Genomic DNA, 21,904 nt, shown 5'->3' on the forward strand with positions numbered 1-21,904 from the left:
GAAACACTACAATTAAAGTAATAACTGCGGTGTTTCCAATATTTTTGTGATGTTTCCGCCAGGTGAAGGCGTAACGAAATGTGAAACATTCATACCTGCAATTTTTGTACAAGCTTCAGAATTACGTTTTCTTCAGAGAATTCGCCTGTTTTGCAATAACTTGTGTCATCTGGGTTACTGCTGCCACAAGATTGGAAGACAGAGCATCAGTTCGACTGGAAACATGTAGTTTTCAAGCAGTTTCTCAAAAATATGTGTGAAATATTTTTTTATGCTGTTCCAAGAAATGACACCGGATTTTATCTATCATGTCACAATGATAAAAATACAAACAGATCCATATTACAGCTCATTTTCAGGTGCAGTTGAGATTCCTTGCGTATTTTTCTAAACTATTGGTTTCCTCTATTTCTATTCTTCAGGTGCTAAATGCAACGAAAATAAATAAAAACTCAGTGCGTATCATATGGTATTCCGATACCATAGCCCTAAGTGAAAAAATTTTCATGCGAAAAACATTTGCTGTTTGGGTCTGTTTGGTCCTTTGTCTTAAAATTTTGCCTTTTAAAGGAAAGAACCCAAACATTTCTTCATACTTCAACCGTCGAAAACTGTTACCAATAGAGAGATTATGTAAAACTACCAAGACAGTCTGAGAATTTCATGGTTCCTCCAGCGGTCATGCTACTGCCACCTTCCGACTCCACCCGACACTGCAACGGGTGCTTTGCCACCACCTGTCAGCTCTCTTGCGCGTGGCAACGCAACAAGTGCTTAGCACCACGTAGCGGTTCCATAATGTTTATCCGCTGCAAGAAATCTCTTGTTTCCAAGGTGCTGTGGTTTGTGTTTGTGTGCCAGACAACGTACTTCAGTCAGTATCTAGTAGCGAAGGTTCCATGATATTTGGCACTGGAGACTATTTTCAGTGACTCAAAATGAGACAGTATGTGGTGGCATCATCGCCATGACATTAAACAGTTCTTGTTCCTACAAATGCCCAATAGCAGACTGATTTCCCGCGGAAGTACAAGTAGTCTGCAGCAAGGATGAACAATTTTTGCAGATTTTTTAAAAATATTTCACAGCCGTTCTCTCGAGAAAGTAGATTATCTTTTGCTTGTGAATTTATGAGTTTATAAATTCTAACGCAACCAGTTAGTAATCCTTGTGTGGTGGTAGCAAATCAATTTGTTCTCACAATTTGCATCTCTTAATTCAAACAGAACCGTGCAACAGAACGTGGAGCTTCGTTTAGGCCCAGGCAAGTGATATCAAACGGATTACGTTAAGCTAAGTTTTGAAGATGCTACGGAAGGCGGATTTCATATCTCTAGCCTCCAGTGCCTGTATGTCTTCACATAAGAAAATTAGGTTAAATTTCTAGCTACTTCCACCTGACGCATATGTTGTTGCATCCACCAGCTTAAATTCCGTCCTTTATAGAAAAAACAAACCTGAACAAAGATAACTGCATTAAGGCGAGCTTTCCTTGTTGACATACACTTGGTTCAAAGTCGAAACTATTATTTGACGTACCTTAAGCAGTAACCATATTAAAAGAGAAATGTTGCAACAGCACAACTGTGAGAGAAAGAAACAGTTAATTCCTATGATCTCCTCATCGACAGTAATTATGTGTTTTCTGCTGGATGAAAATGTAAATAAGGATCGTAATGTATTTTATATCTCAAATTCTGTAATATATTCACGATATATCGTATTTAATAAACTCTACTGTTTGATATTTTCAGTCTAGTTCCTCCAGCAAAGGACGATATCCATATCCCTACATTCCTCAGCCGTTCATTATTTATCTTTTAAATTATCAAACACATAAAATTTATTCGGCATCATCATTTTTAAAGGCGTGCTGAAATTGTATCTTCGTCAATGGCTAAATCTCCAGTACACATCGATGAAGATAGGGTGTACAATAATCTGAAACGGTGTAGGAGCTATGAGACCAGGAACCAATGGTTCCTACACCACTTGGGTAGTCCAAGTAGTAACATGGAACGACAACTCAGATTAGTTCCATCCATAGTAACGTTGTTATGTATTAGAAATATTTATTTATTCACTTCCTTAAAACTACTTCTAAGTCTGCATGATCTAAGCATTGTTGCTGAAATCTGTCATCTAATTTTTGACCATTTTTCTCTGTATTTGGAAAGCGGGAGGACAGTTCATCTGTTTCGTTATTGTTTTCTAAGAAATAACAGACGCTGTTTCTTACCGGGGTTCAATAGCATACAGAGCGATGATGATATTTCCTCGATCCATACTTCATACAGCTTTTCAAGTTTTCCAGTGAAGTGAAAACTATGTTTTTAAGTCGAAATAGAGAACCCGATAATGCTTCGAAATTACTAAATATTTGTGGGCATTGGTTATATGTCCTAATCATATTCTTGTCCTCACTCTCTCTCTGTTCATCTCTTCTTCCTGCTACTTCTTTCTGCCCATCACCTCTTCTCCTCTCTCTCTGATCTTGTTACTGCAAACGAAATGTTGATTGGGAATTGAAGTCGCTTAAAACGAATGGGTAAAACGGTTGGGACGATTTTTGAATGGGGTATTAGAGAGACCTTTCCAGCTGCTAAATCTATGAGGACAGTAGCTTCAATGACATTATTTCGTATAGTTTTAATCTGCGAACGGGTAGGAATACTAAGTTTCGGACGATTCAGATTATGTAATAGTATTCTAATCGTAAGTCGATAAGCCATAAATTCAGCTTCACTGTTTTCTCGTAAAACCGACTGCGAGGAAGAAAACAAAACATAGTATTGTTGTATATACAATTTACGTTTAAAATTATGTACAATGAGATAGGAATATACAGGACGAAGAAAAAATGCCGCACTTGGAGATAGGCATGCGATTCGTCATACAGATTCAAAACAAAAGTTTATCTAGGAAAATCAGGTGTATGCCTTTTGAAACCACACGTATGAAACGTGGCAACAATGACACATCGTGCAGCGCATCGACATGTGCAGACGAATGTGTATCACTCGTAGCTATCTGAGTAGACTGCTGTGACATTAAACCCTCATTCATCATGAAGTTATAGCTCGAATACTCCTCAGTTTTTTTATTATTTACACGCCTGTTCCCTAACTCTCGTTGTTTAGAAGCAGGGCATCATTTTATCGCATGACAATAGCCTATCATATGACAGTGAGACCCATTAAACTGTATGCATGTGCCTATAACCACGCAGTGCACGACTATAATTGGTCCTGTCAAGTTCATTTAGGGTAGCTTCCCGATGGAATACACAGACGATTTGTATGTCGATATGCTTTTGGTGCTGGATGCACCCGATAACCAAGGTGAGTATGTTGCACGATACCCTCAAAAACGCTATCCCGATAAGAATGTTTTTCGTCGTCTGGAGCAACACCATCGGGAAACCGTTAATCATCGCCCACAAGTAACGGTGCACAGAGATAGTTCAAGGGCTAGACACACTCCATAAACAGAGGACGAGATTCTTGAAACCTTTCACCCATCACCTCGACGAAGTAGCAGTGATATTGCCAGGCAGTTACACATAATCTCAAAGACTGGTTGTTGTAGAATTGCACGATGAAGAACTGTATCCATATAATTACATGTTAACTGAACACCAACAGTCAGAAGACCGCTTTCGACGAGTACGGTTTTGTGAATGGCTTTTGCACCAAGTGGAAGATAACGAACATTTTATATATAACATGGTATGGACTGACGAAGCTAGCTTCACTGGCGAAGGTATTTTCAACCACCACAACAGCCATTATTGGTTGGATCACAACCAACCTGTGACCCGTGAAAGTGGCTTTCAGTCACGCTTTGGCATAAACCTGTGGGCTGCAATTGTTGGAGGAGTGCTTTTGGGCCCTTACCTGTTGCCAGATAAGTTTAATGCGTCCATGTATCGTACGTGTCTTTACTTTGCCTGACTCATTAGAAAACGATCCACTAGGTGTTCGGCGACAGCTATGGGTTCAGCATGAAGGTGACCACCACACTTGGTGATTGAATATGCGTAACTGTTCAAATTCAGCATTTCCAGGGAAAAGGATTGGTCGAGGAGGTCCAACGTTCTGGCCTCCACATTCTCCGGACCGTAATCCACTAGATTTTTGTTTTTGGGGACACTTAGAGGAACAAATTTATAATACGGCAGCCATGGATGTACACGACCTAACAGCTCGCGTACATGTCGCTTCGGCAATGGTGGATGCAGGTGTGGTGCGTAGGATTCAGCGAAGTATGATCCAGCGAGGAGCGACATGTTTGCAAATTCAAGGGGTCGGTGTGAACATCTTCTCCGGAGTGAACGTTGCTCATACGTGTATGTACCGGCTCTGTGAAGGTAAGTCTGACGTCAAACATACAAAATGGAATTATTGTGCGTAGCATAATGCGCAGTCTAGTGCAGCTTAGCCACTGTGTTTTTTTGTACCTCACTGGATACAGACGATGTTACTGTATCCACTATTATTTTCTGTTGTCTTTATTTGTGTCATGGACGAAACAAAGTGTTCGTTTACGGTTTAAGAAGTTCATGTTATGTCTTAATGTTTTAATCTACCTATCTATCGCTTGCGCCTTTGTCCCGCATTGTGCGCGGGGTTGGCGTGGTTAAATCGGATTTGGCATGTTAATTTGAAGGGGTGGCCGGATGCCCTTCCTGCCGCCACCCCGTACCCCCTGGGATGGAATCAGAGTACCCCATCTGTATGCGTCTAGTGTAATCATGGATGTGTTTCGAATGTCTATGAGTCGTGTAACAGAGGCGGGACGTGGGGACCAGCCCAGTATTCACCTATAGGGATGTGGAAAACTGCCTAAAAACCACATCCAGGCTGGCCAGCACACCAGCCTTTGTCGTTAATCCGGCGGGCGGATTCGATCCGGGGCCGGCGCGCATACCCGAGTCCAGGAAGCAGCGCATTAGCGCTCTCGGCTAACCTGGCGGGTATGTCTTAATGTTTTAATAAAGGTAACAAAAAAATGGTTCAAATGGCTCTGAGCACTATGGGACTTAACTTCTGAGGTCATCAGACCGCTAGAACTTAGAACTACTTAAACCTAACTAACCTAAGGACGTCAGACACACCCATGCCCGAGGCAGGATTCGAACCTGCGACCGTAGCGGTCGCGCGGTTCCAGACTGTAGTGCCTAGAACCGCTCGGCCACCCAGGCCGGCAATAAAGGTAACAGTAACAGAAAGAAATACACAAGATACCGCATTGTGACGGTGTAAATTGGATACGATTTTATGCTTTAACTGAAAAAAAAGTATGACTCATACGCGACTCGAACCTCGGCGAGTGTGCATATCCGTTCTCTGCGGCATTACCGCGTCTTACTGAACTAACTGTACAGATGTTGCACAGTGCAGAGTTCATGCTACCATTCTTGGGCACGCTGCATGCAGTTACAGCATTGCCAGGGGCACGTTTCTTAAACTGCATTTCTACTACAGTAATGGCGGGATTAGGTTTTGTTAGAAACACTTTTGTCTAGAACTGGACAGCTGCCGGCTGCCACCAGCGGCATTCTTTCTTCACCCTGTATATGGGAGAAACTATTTATCTAATACTATACAATAATGCAGTGCCTGTGTTCTCCAAAGGTAGGATGTGATGTTCCTTCGGAAATGCATGCAAAACAACACCGTTATGAAGCATATGAAACGTGTTTGCAGTTGCGAGTATTGACAACCATCGCCGGGCGGCGTGGCCGAGCGGTTCTAGGCGCTACAGTCTGGAACTGCGCGACCGCTACGATCGCAGGTTCGAATCCTGCCTCGGGTATGGATGTGCGTGATGTCCTTAGGTTAGTTAGGTTTAAGTAGTTCTAAATTCTAGGGGACTGATGACCTCAGAAGTTAAGTCCCATAGTGCTCAGAGCCATTTGAACCATTGACAACCATCAGCTGTATTGTATAACTGAATGATGTCAATGAAACTTTGTGCTGGACCGGGCCTCAAACCCGAATTTCCTTCTTATCGCGAGCGGTCGTCTTACCATCCACACGCCTCACGACCAGACCCAAACTTCCATATATTGTCAATCATGTGTCGACCTGAACTTGTACACCGTTCAGGGTTCGAGTCCCGGTCTGGCACAAATTTTCATTACCGTAATTTTATTACATAGTTGATGGTTGTCAATATTCGGAACTGTGAATAAGTTTCATGTAATTTATCTCATGATTTAAATGTCCTGCTATCGTGGTTAAAAATGACTGCGAGCAAGAAAACGAAACTGCAAATTTTCACAGCACAGCAAGCGTTTTCTTATTCGCAGTCAGTTTTAGTAGAAAAACCTATAATTCGTTGTTTAAGATGAACGGCTTACACTCGTGTTGAGGCAGTGGTGGAATGTGCGAGTACGGTCCACGGATAAATGGTTCAAATGGCTCTGAGCACTATGGGACTTAACTTCCGAGGTCATCAGTCCCCTAGAACGTAGAACTACTTAAACCTAACTAACCTAAGGACATCACACACATCCAAGCCCGAGGCAGGGTTCGAACCTGCGACCGTAGAGGTCGCGCGGTTCCAGACTGTAGCGCCTTGAACCGCTCGGCCACTCCGGCCGGCTCCACGGATAAATCACGTATATTGTAGTGTGTCAGAGTGCCAATGTACAATAAGACAAAAACCACTGTTCCATAGCTTTTCGCACGCTCTGGAGAATATTCCGTTAGGTATGATAACCACGAAACATTACTGCTGCAATTCAAGGCGAAATAACCTCAGACGCCACGAACTCGAAGGAAGACTGTAAGCACTAACGTTGGATCCACTAGAACCCACGCGCATGCCACGCAACGAAAATCACCAACCAAATGGCTTAGGCAACGTCATGTTAAACACAGCCGAGTAGACCCCAGATTAAAAACGATAAATGACTTGACATCTGACCATTACCTGGTCAAACTGGTCATATCTAGGGCTCTGGAACCACCAAACCCACAAACAAAGACTCAGACGAACTGTGGACAACACAGCAGCTACTTAAATAATAACATCAGGCCAACCATGCCTCTGTACAACACGGTCAAACTGTAAATACTCTGGCAATTAAAATCAGAAAGGGATTCAAACGTGTTTCCGTTATCATTGAGAGCAACAACTACTACTGTGGCTAATTATCGTCGCTATTACAGGATTTAAAAACATTAAAGAACAGGGCACGATAACGAAGGCAAAGTTTCAGAAATCCTGCTGACTAACGAGAGATGGGTCATCTAACCAGTGAACTACACCGCAGAGCAATTAAATGGCGAATCGAAAGATGGGAGGAGAGAGTGGAACAACTGTTACGAAGAACAAAGAAAGACTGGAGTCTCGTTAGAAATTTTAGAGAAACCAAACCGCAGAAAACGACGAGGACCTAAAGGCTTAACTTACGACCCCCTGTTCAAGACAGGGATTGTCACGGACACGTACGAGACTCAAGATATGGTACATGATGTACCAGCCGAAGACAATAAAACGCGTGTAGGTACGGAGACGATAAGCTTAAATGTGCTAGTCAGTTACAAGTTTCGTAGATCATTTCAACGATTCATTCTTTTTATTCCTAACCATGCAACTATACTTAAAAAGTAGCTCATGTCTTTTTTTATTGGCTACCAATTTTGAAGCAGAAATTCATCAAACGTAAGAGGAATTGTGCAGGAGAAGTGATTTTAAATTAGACTTAAATCTGGCTTCGCTGCCTGTCAGATCTCTTATGTTGTTGAGGAAATGATCAAAAATTTTTATTGCTACATATTGAATTCCTTTCTGAGGCGCTGACAACTTTAACAGTGGGTAATAATGGTCATTTTATTTCCTCTGGAGTTGTGGGGTATGTACATCACTGTTCTCAAATTGTGATGGATTACTTATGACGAATTTCAGTAGTGTTGCCAACGGCCTTCCCACGTTGGTTCCACCGGTTCCCGCACGGTCACCGAAGTTAAGCAACGTTGGGCCCGACTGGTACCTGAATAGATGACTGTTCGTGGGAAACCAGGTGTCGCTGGTTTTCAGGACACGCAAGTCGCCGAAGTGGCGTCCAATTCAAAGACTTGCTTGCCCCAGGCCGTGGTGCCACACGACATTTATTTTTATTGTTTTTGCTAGCGAAAACAGGTATTGTGACAGCGTAGTTGAAATGCCTAGCTCCTTGAAGAGGTGTCTACATGACGTCCGTCGGTGAATACCACATATCAGTCTTAGTGCTCGCTTTTGTGCAATCAATACTTTTTTTTAGTGATGAGGTACCCCACAAAATTATTCCGTACGACAATTTTGAGTGGAAGTATCCAAAATATGCCAGAAAGTTCATATGTTTGTGTCCAAGATTACCAATTACATGACCAAAAGCAACTGAACTTAATTGTCTGAGAAGCGCAGTAATATGCTTCTCCCAGTTCAAGTTTTCATCAGTACATAAACCCAAAAAATTGGAGCATTCTATTCTACTTACTGACTCCTACTTATGTGTTATATCAATTGTTGGTATGACGCTATTTGTTGTACAGATCTCTGTGTAGTGCGCTTTTTTTTTTCAAAATTTAGGGAGAGTCCATTGTCAGGGAACCACTTAACAATTCGTTGGAAGATATCATTTACTGACTCTTCTGTTGCTTTCTCTCTAATGAGAGGTATTCTAACACTAGCATCGTTTGCAAGAAGTAGCAATTTTGCTCGTTGAATGTTAAGTGGAAGGCCATTGTACGTATAAGGTATAGGAGTGGATCCAAAATTGAATCCTATGGGACTCCCTTTGTGATTTAACCCCATTCACTAAAACTTTCTACCTTTCCAACTTTGTCTAAATCATTCAGCACAATCTTTTGCATTTCTCTTGTCAAATATGATTCAGACCACCTGTGTGAAAAACAAACAATTCCATAAAGCTTGTGTTTTTCTAAGAGAGTATCGTGATCTGCACAGTCGAATGCCTTGGAGAGACCGCTAAAAATATTGACATGCGATATATTGTTATTTATGGTTTGTGCTATTTGATGAGTGAATGTATGAACAGGATTCTCAGCCGAGAAACCTTTCTGGAATCCAAACTGTGATAGGCTAAGCAAATTGTTTCCGCTTAAGTGTGCAACTACTCTCGAGTACCTCATTTTTTTCGAATATTTTGGAAAAACATTGTAACTAACCTGTTACTACGGGTTATTCCTTATTATTGGGAATGTAAATACTTATTGCTTATGAAATTAACGTGAGAAGAGTAGGGTCGCCACCGACTCTAACCATACAACTAATCAAAGATTTGCTCGAGTCGGAAAATAAATTAATTTGATCACAGACCAAAAACTCACAAAAATGCATACGTTGTGATGTCGCTCATAGGGGATACGATGTAATTAATAGTGTTCCCCGTGCACTGTTCACGACAATCAAACATTTAAAATAAAATAGCACATGCAAGAACACTGTGCAGAAGATCAGCTCCCAGCAACACACCTGAAAATAAGACTTAATCTAAAGCATTTGTTATAAAATACAAGGGGAGACTAACCACTGGACCTGTGCATGAGGAAACGCATTGGATGTGCTAACGGTGAAAGCTACGAGGTGAGTGGCTTAGGTGTAAAAACGTAATCTCGGAACACAAGAGAAAATTGTAGATAAAATCATTTATTCCTAAGATAAGGAAGTGAGGCATGTACATGATTCCTGATAACACGTGGTTTGTGGAGACACAATTTCTAGGTATAGTGCCCAAATTCCAACAATATCACATCACACAATCCTGTTAACATTATCTAAAACAAACATGCGATCGGACAGTTAGTGATGCCGGTAGCCCAACAACTATAATGTTCTACCACGTGGTTGGCTCCCCACGGACGAAAGACACATAAAGCAAGGAAAATTTAAGAGAAGGCAAAGCTCTAAATATTTAGAAAGGTGAAAGCTTATGCAGGCGCAGCTGAAGGCAAACAGACATTCATACAGAAGCGAGTGCTCACTTCTTATCGACGCCTTTGTGTGGCGCTCTTCCGGCGGATCCAAGTCTGCTACAGAAATTTGTTAAAAGAAAAATCTGCCAAAGTTTTGCATTCCTTGCTGCAACAAGGCAAAGCAATCTTCTAGATTTGAAAAGCGAGACCAAAAGCGAACAGCTCTCCCCTCGCCAAGTAACAACGCGCCACGCGGTCAGTCTAACTCACCCTTCTTCGACTGGAGCACAGCTGTGGACGCTTCCCGTACCGGCGGCCGATTGCCTCCCGCTTCTCCAGCCTCTTCCACGCTCCGCGTGGCCCAGAAAACCCAAAGATGCCATTTCCGCCACCAACCTAACGCAGGTGGATTTCTCACAAGTAGCGAAAACCTCTTTGCCGACTTGACCACTACGAGAGTTGGCTATTCCGTACCACTGCTGCTAAATCTGTACGACTATCGCAGACTTTCTGCAGCAGACTACGCCACCGTCTAGCAACGTGACACACAACCGCATTCATTCAATCACGCCATTATGAGAGTAAAGAGAAAAGAGAAACAAGGAAAAGAAAGAGAAATGGTAATGAAAATGGGCTACCGGACTAATGAAAGGTGGCTACAGGACCCTTTCAACATGTCAATAAAGAAATAGGACGATAATTGTTTAAGTCTGCCGCAACTACCACCACCATCACAAGCGAGGAAAGTAATCTGGGCATTCAATCACTCCCAGAATGCAATCTCAAATGAAGAGACGAAAAACTTGCCTTGGAAGCCGTCGTTTATTGCAAGGATATTTTCCCATATATTGAAAGACATCGCATATAGTCCCTATTTCGAAACCAGGCAAAGATTTAAAGTAGACAAATAACCGCAAGCCTAACAGTTTGTTGCCAACACTATCTGAGGTATCTGACCGAACACTGTTCAACGATTAAGGCAACCACTAACAGCGCGAGCATTCGGTCAGGACAGCTCTAATTCCAGTCAATACTGTCAGCAGAGATGTAGTTACTTCTATTAGCAGAAAACGTTGTATATAACATGGGTAGAGCTTATTATACGACCGTCGTATTTTTGGAAGTAGAGAAACGGTATAACAGGGTTTGGAAGGAACGTCTTATAGCCAAAGGGCATAACTTAGAGGTAATGTCAGATTGTTATGCAAAACTTACTGATAACTCCCTAAACAACAGAAAATACTTCGTTCCAGAGACTGTGTTCAAGCACAAAAACCTTTTGAAGAACGCATACACAAAGCTCAGTCCCATCGCCAACACTGTCTATAATCTACATAAATGATGTCCTAGTCCTATCGCAGAAAATTCTCGCCCAATTCGCAGACAACACGGCGGTCGTAACCTGCAGGAGGCGCCTTAATGTTGTAATTGCCAGAATGCAATGTCAGCTAAATCTCATTGAATAATGGGCCACTGAAAACCAAGTTAGATTAAATAGTGAAAAATTCAAGCCATCCTATTCAGGAGAAAAAGGCCGAACTAAGAGACACATTTCAAGTTAGTAACATAAACATTAACTGAACACACCAAGTAAAAATACCCCGGAATAATACTCGGCAGTGCCCAAAATACAAAAATCATATTACCAACAAAAAAGACAAAATGATAAATCTAATTCATAAAATTGTCCGTTTCCTGCAACTTCGGGAATGAGTACACATGCAAAACTCATACCTTATAAAATGACAATACTACAACCAACGTTATACGGATTCACCACATAGGGAACAGGTTGTAATACGAATATAAGAATGCTACAAACAATTCAAACCCGTTGCTTACGGATTGTTCTAAAGAAGGTACCACGCTGGACACACAGCTTAGACATGTGCAATGAACTTAATATGATAACAATACACGAAAAAATTAGAGAGGGAAGCAAGAAGCTGCTTGAAGAGACCATCTGGACTACGCTGAGTCCTTAGAACCAGAAGAATGACATCGTGTAAGAATCGTTAGATTCATTATACGAGATTATAATTAAATAAAAGACAATCTACAAACGACCAAGGTCCTGCGAAAGATGACCAATAAATTAATGTATGATGTAAATAACAACACATAAAGATGTCCAGCTACCATAAGTATATAATGTTTGGTAGAGCATCGTGTTAAAATTTGAAGTAAGTCGGCCAAGAACTTCTCGAGATTTTTGCTATCATTTCCCTTTAAATGTTACTAGCATTGTCCAGGTTCCACTTCCTTCTTAGTTCAACACTTTCTGCCTTCTCTAACTCCTCCTCACTCCCTCTATCTCCTCCTCCTCCTCTGTCCATCTCTTCCTCCCCTCTCTGTCCATTTCCTCCTCTTTTCTTCCTACATCCAATTCTATTAGTCCATCTCCTTCGCTCTCTCTCTGTCCATCTCCCCACCCTATTCGCTGTCCATATCCTTCTTCCCCCTCTCTCTATCCATCTCCTCCACCCCCACTTGTTTGTCTCTTCCATACCCCAATTCTCTGTCCATCTGCTACTCCCCCTTTCTCTATCCACCTGCCCCTATTCCCTCTGTCCATCTGCTCCTCCTCCCTCTTTCCATGTCCTCCTTCCCCTTCTTAGTTCAACACTTTCCGCCTTCTCTAACTCCTCCTCACTCTCTCTGTCTCCTTCTTCTCCTCCTCTGTCCATCTCCCTCTCTCCCCTGTCTCTGTCCACCTCCTTCACCCTCCACTCTTTCCATCTGCTCCTCCTCCCTCTGTCCATCTGCTCCTTCCCCTTCTACCCATCTTCTCCTCTTCCTTCTTAGTTCAACACTTTCTGCCTCCTCTAACTCCTCCTCACTCCCTCTGTCCCCTACTTCTCTTCCTCTGTCCATCTCATTCTCCCCCCTGTCTCTGTCCACCTCATTCACCTCCACTCTGTCCATCTTCTCCACCCCCCCCCCCTCACTCTCTGTCCATCTGCCTACTCCCCATTTCTCTGTCCATCTGCTCCTCTTCCTTCCATTTCTATGTTCATCTGCTCCTCCTCCCTCTGTCCATCTGCTCCTTCCCCCTCTGCCCATCTCCTCTTCTTCCTTCTTAGTTCAACACTTTCTGCCTCCTCTAACTCCTCCTCACTCCTCCCCCCCTCTCTCTCTCTGTCCATTTCCTCCTCTTTCCTTCCTCTGTCCATTTCCTCCTCCCCCATATCTGTCTCCATATTCTCTTCCCCCACTCTGTCTGTGCATCTCATCTTCCTCCTTCTCTCCACTTTATCACCCCCATCCCAATAAGAGGTTGCTGGTTCTTACCCTCGCTATATTGCTTTCCAGATGGTAAGTAATATGTGTACCAATTTTGGCTAAAAACGATCCAGGGAGATTTCATTTTGGGCTTTGCCCACACACACACATGTCACATATATTTCACATAAATTTCGTATTTTCACAAGTATTTGTACACATATTTCACCTATATCGCCAACAAATTTTGCCCTGCAGTTTCGTTTTCACACAGCTCAATGTTTATGATGTCGTATCTCCTGAATTATGTGTTGTACAATGATATAATTTTCTCGGAACATTCAGCGCTGTGTGTGAATACTTTTGTGAAATTGTTACGAGGAGATTAAGTAATAAATTTAAACGTCATGCCTGACACGGAATTTTTCTGCGTGAACAACGAAAATATGGTAAACGATAACTTTTTCCTTTTCATCATTTTGTGAGGTTTGTCAGCGAGGAAAAAATTCTTGAAGGTTTCAAATTATGTGTGAAGTTTGTTTCACGTCAGTCAGTATTCTGAAATATTGGACGAATAAAGTCTGGTATTCATGCGTCGTAAGAAACGCATCCTCTACCCCCATCCCCACCCCTTCGATAGGTAGAGGATTCCTGCCCCAACAGAGATTCTTTCCAGGCAGTAATCGACATGTGTATGAAGTTTAGTTGAAATCGGTCCAATCGTTTAGGGCGAAATGTGGAACATACATACATTTTTATAATGTGCATGGATATATATTACATACATTAAAAATATATTGCCTATGGCTATCTGAAACTTTATTAGAGAATCGTGTAAAAATCTGAAGTAAATTGTTGAAGAACTTCTCGAGAGTTTTGCTGATAACCTTTCCCCTTATATACACTCTGACCGATTGGTGCGTTAGATCGTCAACATCGCGAGCTAGTTGGAGGGCCGTGCTCATAATGCTCCAAATGTTCTCAATTAGGGAGACATCCGGTGACCTTGCTGGGCAAGGTAGGGTTTGGCATGCGCGAAAGACAAGCGGTAGAAATTCTCGCCTTGTGCGGGCGGTCGTTATCTTGCTGCAATGTAAACCCAATATGCCTTGCCATGAAGGCAACAGAACAGGTCGTTGAATATCTTCAACGTATCACTGTGCTGTAAGGGTGCCGCGAATGACAACCAAAGGGGTCCTGCTATGAAATGGAATGGCACCCCAGACCACCACTGCCGGTTGCCCGGCCCTATGGCGGGTGACAGTCATGTTGGTAGCTCACTGCTGTCCAGGGGGTCTCCAGACATGTCTTTGGCCGGGATTATAGAAGATTATAGAAGAACTGTCTTCAGCGCAACAATAGCTCGTGCTATTTGCTGGACGTAAATGCACCGACAGAAAAAAAAATCGCAACACCAAAAAATCATTAAAGTGGTGAAATTTCGGGAATACATTTGTGTAGGTAACATATTTGAGTGATTACCATTGCAAGATCACAGGTTAAGCACGAGATAAGACATTGCAAATGCGAAATGCTGGTACATTAATAACCGGTGTCACTGCCAGACTGTTGAGTGCGAGCATGCAAAAGAGCATGCATTGTGTTGCACAGGTACCGGAGATGGAGTAACGTGCCTGTTACACTTGGTCGGTCAATACAGGGACGCTTAATGCTGGTTGTACATGACGCTCGAGTTGTCGTCCGATGCTGTCTCATATGTACTCGATCGGAGACAGATCTGTTGATCGACTCTGTAGAGCATGCTGTGTTACGATAGCGGTATGTGGACGAGCGTTATCCTGTTAGGAAACACCCCCTGGAATGCTGTTAATCAATGGCAGCACAGCAGGTCGAATCACTGAACTGACGTACAAATTTGCAGTCAGGATGCATGGTATAACCACGAGAGTCCTTCCGCTGTCATACAAATCATACTTCAAACCATAAATCCAGAAGTAGGTAAAGTGTGTCTAGAAAGCAGACTGGTTGGTTGCAGGCCCTCAACCGGCCTCCTTCTAATGCTAGAAGGCATAGCCTACGCAGACGACCTCCTCCTGCTGGTTGACGGTCGTAGCCGCGAAGACCTAGAACCAAAAATTGAGAGGGCCATATCAATCTTGAGTACACGGTGCCACACGGCCAAAATGAAGATCTTACGAAGCAAGTCCACATACTTACCACTGAAGGGACAACCAGCTAGAAATCCGACCGTGAGAATAGACGGCTCACCAGTTCTTTGGCGCCACGAGGCGTGAAACTTGGAAGTAGTCGTCGATGAGAGGTGGAATTATACAGCACACATTGACATCGTAACACAAAGATCTTTAGAAACACTCAACAATCTAATAGCGATCGGACACAAACGATTCCACCTGCCACCAGAACTAATAAAACTATATCACAACAGTATTTTGACATCAACTGTTAGGATACGTGTCAGGAGTCTGGGCTCACAGGCTCACGAGGGTCATGCCTGCCGTGGCTGTAAGGAGAGTGCAGCGAAATATGCTCCTGAGATCAGTAGGGGTATATAGAACAACTCCGGGGGGAGCACTAACAGTACTAATGGGGCTTTGTCCACTCGACACAAAGATTAGAGAACAAGCAGCATGGAACTGGGTCAAAAAGGGAAACAGACGGCCATCATTGGCACCGAGGCAGAACTAGCTTTCATAAAAAAAAAAACAGACCTCCACCCTGCCCTCCAATGAACTCTCGCTTGACACCACTGAAGTCACAACTAGCGGTGTTTTGGGGTCAGTGGAATGCATGCTACAGGGCATCTGGCTTGGAGCTGTCTGTTGTGGATTGGCAGGAGACCAACCCACTAAATTGAGAGGAAGCCGAAAGGCACGCGTTTAAGCTCAATCAGGCTGGCGTGAGGTCTGGAACAGGACAAGGAAATTAGAACTTAGAAAAAAGGAGGTAACTGGTAGAATACTTAACTTTAATCCATTAATGTTGAACGTAGCTCTTGTCTGTACATTATTTACAATATCAATAGTAACTGATAATGGCGCCTTGCTAGGTCGAAGCAAATGACGTAGCTGAAGGCTATGCCAACTATCGTCTCGGCAAATGAGAGCGTATTTTGTTAGTGAACCATCGCTAGCAAAGTCGGCTGTACAACTGGGGCGAGTGCTAGGAAGTCTCTCTAGACCTGCCGTGTGGCGGCGCTCGGTCTGCAATCACTGATAGTGGGGACACGCGGGTCCGACGTATACTAATGGACCGCGGCCGATTTAAAGGCTACCACCTAGCAAGTGTGGTATCTGGCGGTGACACCACATTGTCCTTGAGGTAATCGACGTGTAACAGTTCGTTCTGTTACTGTCGTGCCAACTGCTCCTCAAAGCGCTGCTGCGGATTCAGTACGAGGCGCCAGAGACCCGCACCGAACACGATAGTCATTCCTCTCGGTAGTGCCACGTGGCCGTCCCGACCCCGGTCTTCTTGCGACCGCATATTCTCGTGACCACCGCCGCTAGCCATCACGTTCAGCCCCTTCATTCCTGCCAAGTGTTTCTGCAGTATCGCAGAAGGAACATCCAGCTTCTCGTAGCCCTGTAACACAACCTGGTTCAAACTCAATGAGGTGTTGATAATGACTTTGTAGCCTTAAAGGCTTTCTCGACTAACATCAGCTCACCGTGTCCCATCACAGAAGTAACTAACACCCAAGACCGTTACAACGTGTATTTAAAGCAAACCTCATTCGTATCCTCATAGTGGCGCTACTTGCGCCACCCTTATGCGACTGTTTTGAAATTTGAATAGACATCATATTTCAGATGTAGAAACACGCATGCCAACTTTCGTTTGTGTCGCAGAACTCTTCAGCGTATATTTTATGAGGTTGCATAGAAAGGCTGAGGTGTAGTGTAGCCCGTGGCCCTGTTAGTTGGTTTGTGACTGGTTTGAGTTGGTAAAACCAAAGAATGTGCACGACTACCTTTCTTATGTACCTTGCGGATTAGTATAGTTACATTTCCGTTCGTGATCAGTGTTCCTACTTTTCCGCTCTGGTCTGTTACTTTCATGTTCTTAATTTGCTTGAAGTTGCTAATAATAAGCACATTCCTGGTCCAGTGGAGGCCCAGTTTATCGGATGTAATTTTGCTAATTTTTTTGTGATGTTAGTTACATCAACCATTAATCTTTTCTTAAGTCTCGTGTCTCTACCATGTTAATGGCGTCGTCGATCTGTCGGCGTGGTGTCACGTTCTTAACTAATCCTGAATTCACAATATACGTTAGGATACATCTGGGCTATGGTTAGGAGGAAGGTATATATAAGGGACAGATTTCGCTATCGAAGAGTGTTAGTTGGTTGAATTCCCGGCGGGAGTGGGAATATGAAAGTTATAATATGGTTGTAATGGCAGCGTCTGTACGAGGGACGTTCAATAAGTAATGCAACACATTTTTTTCTGGAATCAGGATGGTTTTACTCAGAATTCCTAAACACCATATTAGGCCTATTCCCCACTACTTTGGCGACAAAACTCTATTTTTCAATTTAATCTCCGTTCAATGCGACGGCGTTACGCTACTTTACTGGGAGAGCTTGTACCACTCTATTGGTCGACATCGGAGTCAGCGTCTTGCTGCACCAATAACCTCTTCATCATCCACATACTGCTTCCTATGGAGTGCATCCTTCATTGGGCCAAACAGATGGAAAGTGCGGGATATGGGCTGTAGAGTAGATGAAGAAGAACAGTCCGATGAAGTTGTTCGTTTGCACTTCTACGGTGACAAACGCGCTGAATTCGTTTCTTCAGTTTTCTGAGGGCGAGAGGTGGCAGAAGCCCCCGCTCATATTTCTGTCTTACTCTGAGTAATTCGATTTTCCTCTCTAATTCCATGCGGTGAAAAGTCGCTATTCCTTCACACGCGGACTTCCCACGTAGTGTCTCTCATCACCCGGGTGGTCCGGTGACAGGCGAGCAATGCTGATCTTGAAAGGGTTAAGCCGACGGGTGTGAGGGAGTCGAGTGAATGCTTTCCAGACGCCGACATTGTCAGTAGAGCGGCGGAGACACGCCTGCAGGGGCCTGAAGGAGCAGCTGGGCTAGAGATTCCATTACTTCGCAGAAACTTAGCGAAAACACTTTCTGGCGGGCTACCAGCGAGGCGTGGGAATGGCTTATGCCCCCAGGCAGTCTTGACGGGCAACTTCCCACGTTTTCTGCCAAATCGTAACTGTGTTTGACTTGCTCAGGACATAGCTCCGTGACGTAGCAAAATCGGCGCAGAAATTGGCGCCAAGAATCTCCATTGGTGGAATGGTAGTGCTTCGGCAATAGAGTGGAATTTTCCGCCGGTTTTCGAGTTGCTGATTGGAACGTTTGACCACGGCCACTGTCGTGGGGGCGGGAATGTTCTGTGTTCGGTTTGTACGGGTTCTCTTGTGGTAGTCAGCTCTCGTCTTTCGGTCGGAGTAGGTTACAAGACTGAGCTCTCGCTGCTCTGGACAGCCTGCCTTCCGTTCGCTGTCTAATATACTTTTATTTGATTGTAACTGTTTAACGAAGTTGCTGAAGCTTCGACTTCAACGTAACATTCCGAGTACAGTTGGCAATTGAGCGTTCTGCGTACAAGCGGCCTATGTTGTCTGTCTTGGGCTGTTTTGGCTAAAGTTGACTGTATCGGAGTTACTGTGTGACTTCGCTTGTTAAAATCAATCACTGTACCGTCAGTGATTGTGTGGCGACCCTTCTTCGTCTCCCTCAGAGGCGCATTTGTATTGATAGGAAGTCTTTAGTCTGGAACAACCAGACCAGGACAATTTGTTTTGGGCTATACTCGCGACATTATCATAACCACGACGGGACGTCAAACCAACCAGCCATCGCTTCCGGTTCGCCAGATCCTGTCCTTGCAGTTAAGAAGACAGCTTGGTAATGTATCTCCACAGCACTGGCAGATCAGGGAATTTGCACTGTGATAATCAGAGCTCAGCAGAGCGCGCCTGTTCGTCTTTTTCTAACTTTGTTCTGTCTTGGGTGTTCATTGTCTGAGTTCTCACTACTGTAGCAGCAATTAATGTTGGGTTGGTTGTGTGTTTTCTCTTAAGATTTGAGCTTCAAGGGATTGGCTCCACATACCACTTCGTCATAAATGTCACAATCTAGTTTATGGACAACTTCACCTTCACAGCATTTATTTCAGTATCCAATTTGATCCATTTTGATGTATTGTAAATGTTTCATGTGTTTTGTTTATGATTTTGAGTTTAGTCATAATAAATCAAATTGTTATTTTGGACAGAACTTTCATTCTGTTAATAGGTAGAGCAACCCTTTCATTTCTCAGTACATTACTGAAACTTTCCTTTATTTAATTAATGTCTATCAAATTAAATTATTGCAGGTGCCAAACTCTTTTCTACCCCACTTGCAGGGTCGATTACAGACAGTTTGCGTTTCTTTTTAATCAATCTTTTTAATCAATCTGTGCAACAACAAAAGTCGGAGTTAGAATGGGGGGGGGGGGGGCTTAGAGCATCATTTATATATGAAGATTCTCGAAGAATTTAGTCTTAAATACACTACTAGCCCCGGCACCTCGCAAGGGTATCACAGTACACTTGAGAGTTGATCATTGCACGATGAAGGAAGACATCAAACACAATAATCCCTTCAGAGATGGTCGACATGACTTTTACCAGCTGAGGGTGCCGCTCTGAACTTTTTGTATGGAGGAGAGATGGTGTGGCATCCCTTCATGGATTGCCGTTCTGTTTCCGGTTCGAAGTTATGAACCCGTGTTTACCACCTGTGACGATGTTCGACAAAAAACTGTCACGATCAGCCTCGTAATGCGCAAGCAATTCCGCACAAATGGTCCTTTGTTCCCCTTTGTGGTCTCCTGTTAGGTGGCTAGCAGCCCAGCGAGCACACCCCAACTGGTGTACGAGTGTGCCAGCAATAACAGAGACGTCCAGTTGAACAGCAAGGTGCTTAATTGCGATCACCTCGAATTAGTGTGTCCGCACGTTCCAACACTGCAGGAGTTACAGCTGCAGTGTGCCGGCACACGGGAGATCAGAGAGGTTTGCGCGACTTTGTTGCGATGATGACAGACGCCTCACCCAATGACTCTCCATGCTTCTGTTCGATGCCAGGTCTCTGTAGACGCTCTGCAAGCACCGATGAATATCTGCGATGCTCCTATTTTCCGCCTCCGTTACAGGCGCCATTTTGAAAGGTACGTATAGCGCCGCCCTCTGTCGGAACTGCTTAAAACTATAGGGACTGCAGCGGGAGTATTCCATGACGTCCAACAAGAAATTCCCCATTTTTCAACCGAAATTGCCAGAGAACGACCTCGTAAATTGGGGATAAGAGAGTAAATACGGAGTGCTGGGTCGGGGTTTTCCACTTTACATACTGTATTAGATGGTGCTTCAGGAAAAGAGTGAAGTATGTGAACTGGGGTTTGGTATAGACATGGGGAAGGCAGCTAGACATCAAAGGCGACCAGAGTTCATGTCTCGAAGCTTTTGGGAAATTTGTAAATTTTTGTAGGAATAAATTCGGAGAAATATCGGTTACATTGCTCGACTTTCAAGCCCCTACCAATAACAGATTTTTGGCTTGTGTAACACCTACAGCGCCTGTCGGTGTTGAAAAAACAAAAATAGCTCCCAAATTAGCTCCCATGTCCTTAAAATATCAATTCACAAAATGACCCAAGTCCCTCCACAAATAGTAATTACGAAAAATAAATAAAAAACAAATAGACGGAAATATCTAGTATAGAAAGCAAAAGAAAAGAAAAGGAAAATTTAATTATAAATTTTAGAAACATGGGAAGGGGGAAAAACAGTAGAAAATATTAAAATATTAGTTATTCCAATACGTAAGAAAATCAATATTATAGTCATAGAACGTAGGTCTGGGACACCAAAGATAGTGTTTATTAAAGTATAAATAGCCATAAGTTGTAATTACGATACTCCAGTCCCTGATCTGTTCTAGTTCGGAAGTTATTTAGGACGTACAGCTTTAGAGAACAACAACTGGGACTTTATTAAACGGGGATCAAGAATAGATCGTGACGAGATTGTTTTTAAGGATTGTCAGTTCAAGACTTTAATTTGGACATTTGTCAGATTAGATAAACGGGAAGATGAATAGTAATCTCTTTGGCTTTAATGTCAATTCGTCTGAATATTTAAACACTTTACTGAATTGAGAATTTTAACCGGATTCGGACTTTGAATTGTGATAGTGGGAAACTTTAACTTCACGCGACTAGACTAGTGATCATAGTTAATGACAGTTTGCGGATATTAAATAGAAATAACTTATTTACCGAAAATGACAGGATATTATCTAACATCTCTGATGCTAGATCCTACTTAGACATCTAATTAAAGAACTTCTTTGAATGAGATCGTATGAGTGAACCTATTTATTAATAATTCTTGTCAATAAACTGACTTTGTTAATTTGAAATATAATACAAGTCTTGAACATTAATTTAACTTAGATTAATAAAGGTTAAGGTTACGTGATCTATGCCAAGAACAAACTAGCGATTCGTAACTAAAACAATTGAACGAAAGGTTAAAGTATCGTCGTCTGTAAACATTGGTAGTAAAGCTACTAAAGATTTTTTCTCTCAGAGTCAGGAAGACTATACGTGTAGTGACGCACGTTTAACATTGGATTTTAAAAGTAATCAAACTGATATTTAGCTGGGACAATATTAAATAAAAGTAAAACCCTTCAATGACAGTCAATGTG

General features: G+C 43.0%; 1 pseudogene; it reads left to right on the forward strand.

Annotated features, from left to right (window-relative positions):
- Positions 1-7,924: 7,924 nt before the first annotated feature.
- On the forward strand, positions 7,925-8,044 carry LOC124790338 (annotated as a pseudogene).
- The last annotated feature ends 13,860 nt before the right edge of the window (positions 8,045-21,904 follow it).

This window comes from Schistocerca piceifrons, chromosome 3 (genome assembly GCF_021461385.2).
Source record: "Schistocerca piceifrons isolate TAMUIC-IGC-003096 chromosome 3, iqSchPice1.1, whole genome shotgun sequence".
In the NCBI taxonomy this organism is placed as follows: domain Eukaryota; kingdom Metazoa; phylum Arthropoda; class Insecta; order Orthoptera; family Acrididae; genus Schistocerca; species Schistocerca piceifrons.